The sequence below is a fragment of the Megascapheus bottae genome, chromosome 14, assembly GCF_031878675.1.
Source record: "Megascapheus bottae isolate mThoBot1 chromosome 14, mThoBot2.hap1, whole genome shotgun sequence".
Classification (NCBI taxonomy): Eukaryota; Metazoa; Chordata; class Mammalia; order Rodentia; family Geomyidae; genus Megascapheus; species Megascapheus bottae.
In genome coordinates this window covers 25,119,407-25,127,793 of record NC_143522.1, presented here as the reverse complement: position 1 = coordinate 25,127,793, position 8,387 = coordinate 25,119,407, and the positions used below count along the sequence as shown (strand labels likewise).

At 45.4% G+C, this 8,387-nt stretch overlaps 1 protein-coding gene across 3 annotated transcripts in view; it reads left to right on the top strand.

Moving 5' to 3' along the window:
• The first annotated feature begins 1,144 nt into the window (after positions 1–1,144).
• Btbd7 (BTB domain containing 7) overlaps positions 1,145–8,387 on the top strand; it is a 70,879-nt gene continuing 63,636 nt past the window's right edge. For 2 of the 3 annotated variants that reach the window (XM_090344745.1, XM_090344742.1), the window contains exon 1: positions 1,157–1,240. The gene's annotated coding sequence lies outside the window, so the exon portion shown is untranslated. Of the gene's footprint in view, positions 1,241–8,387 lie in introns of all 3 variants that reach the window. The other variant, XM_090344743.1, reaches the window with a different exon arrangement.

Sequence of the window (8,387 nt, the reverse complement as noted above, 5' to 3'; positions counted from 1 at the left end):
CTAAGAGAATAGTAGAAATTGTGCTCAGTGTCCAGAGTCAAAATGCCTGGATTCTAGTATCAGCTTGTCCACTGTAGCTGTAAAAGAGCGATCATAACACCTGTCCCAGCTCCCTCAAAGGACAGTTTTAGCGTTGAACCATAAACCATGTATTAAACTGTGCTATAAAACCTTTAAAGTACTCGACAACCAAGTCGCTTTTGTTACTGCATAGATGAAATTATTACAGACTCACAAACAAGGCGGTGAGCATTTTTTTTCTTTTCTTTTTTTTTTTGCCAGTCCTGCTACTTGAACTCAGGGCCTGAGCACTGTCCTTGGATTTTCTCAAGGCTGGAGCTCTACCACTGGAGCCACAGCACCACTTCCGACTTTTTTCTATGGATGTGGTACCAAGGAATCGAACCCGGGTCTTCGTGCATGCGAGGCAAGCACTCTACCACTAGGCCAAACTCCCAGTCCAGGTTTGGAACTTTTCAATATCATTTTATTATACTTTTTGTTTCTGTGGTACTGAGGAATCCAACCCAGGGCTTGCTAGGCAAGCACTCTACCACTAGCCCGACACCCGGTCAGCGGTGAGCTTTTTCATGAATTCTGTCTTGTTGTTGAACGTTTTCAGTGTCCTTACGAGGCTTTTACCATCCGATAGAATTCCCAGGGTGGCGCCTGTAAAAGTGCAGCCACCCAAACGGCCAGTCTGTGCGGTGGATTATCCCGCGGAATCGCAGTTCTCTTTGAGGATGCCGGCCGGGCAGAAACGTTACAATTCCTTTGTGATACAAATGGTGCCACAAGTCCTCCTCCAAGGGAGCGGGGAGCCGCGACCAGCCAGCCACCACCCACTGGCGACCAGGACGACTCGATCCCAGCGGAAACCAGGCCCACCACACGCGTCCCGGCCCCGCCCACGAGCGCGGCGACGTCGGCCCACGTGACCCCAGCGTGGCGACGTCGGGGGCAGGCGGGGCTGGGGTGGCCCCGCAGCGCCGCGCAGGCGCCCTGAGGCCCCACCGAACGAGCCCCTCCTGCTCCCTGTAGGAGTCAAAATGGCGGCGAGGGGCACCTGGAGCAGTCCCGGAGCCTGAGCCACTGACAGGAGAGGGCAGCGGCGGCGGCGGCGGCGGCGGCCGGAGGAGGATGGCCGCGGGTGCTGGCGCCGGTGCGGACGGCGGTGCTGGCGGTGGGGGCGGCGGGGGTGACGGTCCCAGCAGCGGCAGCGGCGGGAGGAGTCTCCGAGGTGAGCGTCCCTTGGCGTCTCTGGGACCGTGGGGCCGATGCTCTGCCCCGCGGGGCGTCCGGGCGCCGGGAGGGGCCGTGTCTGGCTAGGGGACGCGGGGCTGCGGCCGGGCCTCCGCCCGGCGGGGACGCGGGAGGCGTCCGTCGGAGGCCCAGGCGCAGCGGCGCCGGACTGGCCAGTCCCGGCGCGCGCGGAGGGTCCGCGGGGCCGGCGGGTCGGGGTGCCGCCGTCCCGGGGGTCGTGGCCGTCTCGGGGTGGGGTGGGCGGGGAGGCCGCGGCGCGAGGTGTGCGGTGGAGGGTGGTGCGGCCGGCCGCGGGCTCGGGCTCCCAGGTCTGAGGGGCGGGACCCGCCGCACCCTGGACCCAGGGAAGCCGCCCCGAGCTGGGGCGCGGAGTTGACGGGACGCCGGTGGTGTGGGGGCGGCCGGCGGGGAGCAGGCCTGGACCGGCTGCTCCCCGGGGAGAAGTTCGAGGGCCTTTTAAGTCACCGGGGTTTTTTTTGGGGGGGTGGTGACGCTGGAATTAAGCTTTTGACAGGTATGGAAGGAGACAATAACTTGTGCGTGGTGGGAACTGGCCGGTTGCGTTTGGTGGGATACTTGAGGGCCTTCTCAGGCTCGCGGTTTGGGAGAGAAACTCCCAAGAATGTTGTTTTTACTTTCTGCCCACAATAGTGCCAGCGTAGGTAAAAAAGAGTACTCTGGGGGTAGGCCTGATTTACAGAAGCAGTGTTGGCTCTTTTTTGTTGTTGTTGTTGTTGTTTACCAGCGTTCTGTTTTCCTCCTCTAAAAAAAAACATCTTACTGTCACAAAGAAGGGGGGGAGCATTTGTTTTTGTGTGTGCAGAATTCTTTAGCCTCTAAATCAACCAGCACGCTTTTGTCCATGACTATCCCTTTCTTTTAGATGGTTAGAGTAAATTGCTTTCTTCCTGCTATGTGGAAGAAAGATTTGGATTGCTTTATGGGAATCCTGCGTCGTTTAAAAAAAAAAAAAAAAAGCCGCTGTGATTAGACCTACCTTGAATGTTTGGAGTCAGAAAAACCTTTGAAGATTTGGTGTCGTTGTTGTTTTAAAGCCAAGAAACTAGGACTTAAAAAAAAAAAAAAAGTGAGTGTGATTTGCCTTGGGTCTTTGAACTGGTTAAGAGGTGAGGCCAAAATTCCTACATTGACCTTTCTACATGCCATTTATGGCCTTCTTTTCTACATGCCTCAGCTTCCTACTCTTCATTGATTGTGTTCTTCACTGCCCATCCCTGTCCCTAAATCTGTGCAATCAAGTTGAAAGCAGAAATGAATGTTTTTTTTTTATTCTCACAGCTGTCTCAAATAACTGAACATTTCTCCTACTAATCTAATAAAAACTGATGTTTCATACAGAGTTCTCATAGGTCCATGACTGCATTTTTGCTAAATTATAGCATGGCTCATTCTAATAAAGTCTGCAGGTCAGTGTTTTATTCCACAAAATCTGACTTCTATAGTGTTCTGTAGTGCAGTACCATTATTTAAACAAAATTTTTGTAGGGTTTAAACATCTATGGTTTTCCAGGTTATTCTTCCCAGTTCCCATCTCTCATCCTGTTGGGTCACAGTAATTTTATGGAGTGTCATAGGTTAATAGCATTTGTAGGTTAACCTGCAAGAATACAATAAAACCAAGTGAGTTTAATTTCATATTTCAGTTACTGAAATATGTCCGAAATTACACAGGTGTTCATTGAAAATCTTCTTTGTTTGGGCGTTATACAAGAGCCACTAAATGGAGAGAAATTTAATTCATAGACTTTGTCCTCAGTTGTTTTTTGTTGTTGTTGTTGTTTTGTTTTGTGGGTCATAGGGCTTGAACTCGGCCTGGGAGCTGTCCCTGAGCTCTTCAGCTCAGTGCTAACCGCCCATGAACCAAGCCCCACTTCCCATTTTTTTGTGGTTAATTGGAGATAAGAGTCTCAGGTCCAGGGCTGGCTTTGAACCTTGACCCTCAGATCTCAGCCTCCTGAGTAGCTAGGATTACAGGCCTGAGCCACCCCACCTGGCCATGTTGTTTTTTGTTTTTTGCCAGTCCTGGGGCTTGAACTCAGGGCCTGAGCAATGTCCTTGGTTGGGCTTTCTCAAGGCTAGAGTTCTACCACTTGAACCACGGCACATCTCTTTGCTTTTTACTATGTATGTGGTACTGGAGAATAGAACCCAGGTCTTTGTGCATGCTAGGCAAGCACTCTACCACTAGATCAAATTCCTGGTTCCCTCAGGTTCTCATTTTTTAAAAAAGATACTCACATGAATCCAGAAGACCATCTAGTGAATCCCAATACAAACAAGACTGTGGGTATTCAGGAGAGGGAATTTGAGTGATACTTCAGTAGTCTGAAGAACTTCTCAGAAAACTTGGTACTTTAAATGACTGTCAGAGTTTATATTTATGGAGTGGGTGGAGCAGTTACTTTGTGAGAGTAAAACAAAAGTATAATTTGAAGATTAGCCTTGACAGAAGGGAATGAGAAGAGACTAAGATAAGCTGATAATGGATTTTACTTGGGAGGATGTTTTCATGGCACAGGTGGGAAGTTGGAAGTTTTTGAGCTTGGAATTGGGTTTTTTATTCTCTTTTACAAGATATAGTCTTTCAAAGTTTTAGGCCAAGGATTCATTTGTTCAACTAAAAAACAACTATTATTGATCTACTTAACTCATCTTGTTACTATAAGTCATTTCTACTTGTACATGGAATTCTTCTGTATTGTCCTTTTATCACATAATTGCCTGCTGTAGCATACAGCAGAATTTTTTCGTGGGGCTTGAACTCAGCCAGGGTGCTGTCCCTGAGCTCTTCAGCTCAAGGCTACCCTTGAGACAAGCCCCACTTCCCTGTTTTCTAGAGGTTAATTGGAGATAAGAGTCTCAGGTCCTTTTGTCCCCAGGCTGGCTTTGAACCTTGATCCTCAGATCTCAGCCTCCTGAGTAGTTAGGATTACAGGCGCAGAATTTCAGGCGCAGAATTTCTTTTTTATTTTACCTATTTACTTTAGTTGGTTTGGGACAAAGTCTCACGAGGTAGCCCAGGCTGGCCTTGAACCTGATGTTTAGTCAAAGATGCTTTCCAAATCATGATCCTCCTACTTCACACTCCAGAGTACTGGGCTTACAATCCCCCCACCTCTTTTTTTTTTTTTTAATGACACCTGAAATTTGACTAAGGGTTTCATGCTTGCTAGGCAAGTACTTTGCCTTACCACTTGAGCCATATCCTTAGTTCTTTTTTTTGCTTTAGTTTGTGTGTGTGCGTGTATATGTGCTCGCACGCGTGCAAGTCCCTAAACTTAGGCTAGCTGTTGTCCTTGAGCTCTTTTCCACTCAAGACTAACTCTATCACTTTAAGCCGCAGCTCCACTTCCAGTTTTCTGATGATTAATTGGAAATAAGAATCTCATGGACTTTGCTTTTCTGGCTGGCTTTGAACCACAAGCTTCAGATCTCAGCCTCCTGAGTAGCTAGAATTACAGGCATGAAACACCACCTGGCTCTTTTGAATACTTATATCCATAAAATTTTACACACCCATCAGCACTGTATTATGATTCTCTTCCATTTTCTTCATACTGAGCACTTGCTTTTTCTCCCTTTTGAGAATAACCTAATTAATGAATGTGAAGTACTGTCACATGGTGGTTTTCATTTTCATTTCCCTAGTGATCATGAGTGTCCTTTTCCATGCTTATGGGCTTCTTGTGTATTAACTTTGAAGAGATAACAGGATATCAGGTTCTTTGCTTTGTTATTGCTGTTTTTAAATAGGAGGTCTCACCCAGAAAGTCCTTGAAGTCTCCATTGTTTGCCTTAACCTTTCTCCTGCTAGGAATCTAGATGTGTATTACTGGGGTCTTTGTGCATTTTTCATTTCAACTTTTTTCCCTTTAATTTAGGAGCTTTATTTTGTATTTTCTGAGTTTCCTTAACATATTATTTGCAAGTGTTTTCTTGTGTTTGAGTTAACTAACATATGTTTGTAATGTGATGTATTTGTTTTGTGTTTTGTTTTGTTTTGTTTTGTTTTTGCCAGTCCTGGGCTTGAGCTCAGGGCCTGAGCACTGACCTTGGACTTTCTCAAGGCTAGAGCTCTACCACTTGAGCCTCTACCACTTCTGGCTTTTTCTCTGTATGTGGTACCGAGGAATCGAACCCGGGTCTTCATGCATGGTAGGCAAGCACTTTAACCACTAGGCCAGACTCCCGGCCCCTGTGATGTATTTGTTAGCCATTGTGATATTCCATTCTTGCATATAACTGTTTACTTTGAATAAATTTACCACCTTTGCCATGTTCTAATTGCTCACCTCAGTCTTGACCCTTTCACAAACAGCATTTGGGCATTTCATTTGTGCTGTATCCATGTATGTGGTACATGTGTGTGCATGTATGTGTATGTATATGCATACACAACTTTTTTTTTTTTTTTGCCAGTCCTGGGGCTTGAACTCAGGGCCTGGGCACTCTCCTTGGACACTTTTTGCTCAAGGTTAGCACTCTACCTGTACCTTGACTCTAGCACTTGACCTTTAGCACCACTTTCAGCCTTTTCTGTGTGTGTGGTGCCAAGGAATTGAACCCAGGGCTTCATGTGCATGCTAGGTGAGCGAGCACTCTACCAATAGGCTATGCTCCCAGCTCCAAAACTTTTGATTCTCTTTATCCTTTTTGGCTAAGTACTACTTACCTAGCTTTTCTTTTGTTGCTTATACTTTTGGTGTCATTTTCAGTAAATCATTGCTACATCCAATGCCATGAAACTTTCCGTTTTTGTATTTTTTGTTTTGCCAGTCTTGGGGCTTGAAATCAGCGTTTGGGCACTCACTGTCCCTGAGCCTCTCTGTGCTCAAGGCTAGCACTATACCACTTGAGTCATAGCACCACATTGGCTTTTTTAGTCTATGTGGTACTGAAGAATCAAACCCAGAGCTGTATGCATGCTAGGCAAGCACTCTACCACTAAACCACTTTCTCAGCCCTGTATTCTTTTAAATGGTACCTTAGTTGTAGATATTTTGTTTAGGTCTTTATGGATAACCATTTCTTCTATTGCTGTTTGTTCTAAAATATTCCTTTCTTATTGAGTGGTTTTGGCACCTTAAAATTCACTTGAGAGCATAAATCAGTTGTAAAGAATGTGCTGGCTGGCATGGTGGCTCCCACCTGTAATCCTAGCTACTCAGGAGGCTGAGATCGGAGGGTGAATGTTCAAAGGCAGCCCAAGCACTCTTATCTCCAATCAACCTCTAGCTTGGCTCAAGGGTAGGGTTGTAGTCTTGAGCTGAAGAGCTCGGGGACAGCTCCCAGGCCGAGCTCAAGTCCCAGGAACCATCCCCCCCCAAAAAAAAAGCTTAGTGCCAGGCACCAGTGCTCACACCTGTAATCCAAGCTACTCAGGAGGGGTGAGATCTGAGGATCATGGTTCAGAGCCAGTTAGGACATGAAAGTCCATGTGAGTCTTATCTCCAATTAACTATCAGAAAACCGGAAATGGCTCTGTGGCTCAAGTGGTAGAGTACCATCCTTGAGCCAACTTTAAAAAACAAAAGTGTGCTTAGTGTGCATAAAAACCTGTATTCAATCTCACAAATTACAGTTGTTAGTATTATTTCTATTATTTGACTGTAGTTTAGGGTTTTTTTCTGTTGTATTCCATTGGCCTATAAGTCTGTCCGCATGGCAGTATCATGGTTTTTTTTTTTTTGTCGTGGAGCTTGGACTCTGGGCCTGGGCACTGTCCCTGAACTTTCAGCTCAAGGCTACTGTCCTACTCACTTCTAGTCTTTGGATGATTTATTGAAGACTTTCTATCCAGGCTGGCTTCTACCCAGGATTCTCAGATCTCATCCTCCTGAGCTAAAATTTCAGTATGAGCCACCACCACCTGACTTCCAGCTAATTTTTATTGGATTTTGGATCCTGTTGCATTTCTGAATTAGTTCTAACATTTTTATATGTGTAGAATCTTGTACTTTTTCCATATAAGAGCATACCATCTGCAAAGAGCTAATTTACTTATTTCCAGATTGGGTATCTTTTATTTATATATTCTTGTCTAATTACTCTGCTAAGTTTTTTTTTTTTTTAATGGATAATGGGCTTGAACTCTGGGACTGGGCCCTGTCCCTCAGCTCTTCAGCTCAAGGCTATTGCCCTACCCTTGAACTAAACCCCACTTCCCATTTTCTAACAATTAATTGGAAATAAGAGTCTCAAGGGTTTGTTGTGCTTGGGCTGGCTTTGAACAGCGATCCTCAAATCTCAGCCTCCTGAGTAGCTAGGATTACAGATATGAGGCACTGGTGCCTGGTGCTAAGCTTTTTTTGGAGGGGGTGGGTCATGGGGCTTGACTGCAGCCTGGGTGCTGTCCTTGAGCTCTTCTGCTTAAGGCTGCCTCCCTACCCTTGTTTTCTGGAGGTTAATTGGAGATAAGAGTCTCAGGTTTACCATACCAGCTTCTGCTAATATTTTTAGCAGTATATTTACTAGAAATGGCATAAGTGAGCATCTTTGCCTTGATACAGATTTTTTTCTTTTTCTTTTTTCTTTTGTCAGTCGTGGGGCTTGAATTCTGGGCCTGAGTGTTGTCCCTGAGCTCTTCAGCTCAAGGCTACCTCCCTATCCCTTGAGCCATAATGCCACTTCTGGTTTTCTTGTGGAGATAATTGGAAATAAGGGTCTCACTGGACTTTAGTGCTTGGTCTGGTTTTGAACAGAAAACCTCAGGTCTCAGCCTCCTAAGAAGCTAGGATTACAGGTGTGAGCCACAGCACCTGGTTTTGATATAGATCTTAAAGAGAAAATTTTGATGTTTTTATCATTGAGTGTAACATTAAGATGACTTTTTCAAATATGACATTTATTATGTAGAGGTAGAATCCTTATATTCTGGATTTGTTTAGTGTTGTAACTGATATATTTAAAGAAAAATCATTTCTAGCCTGGTGAATGAGAAAATTGTGGTGTCATTGGCAGAATGATGTCTCATTGCCAGCTTGATTTTTAGACATTATTTTTGCACATTTGGAGTTTCATTTTGAGTGAAATTTTTATAGTTATTCAGTGAGGAAAACTGACATGAATCAGATAAGCTTACAGATACGTATTTCTAAATAATT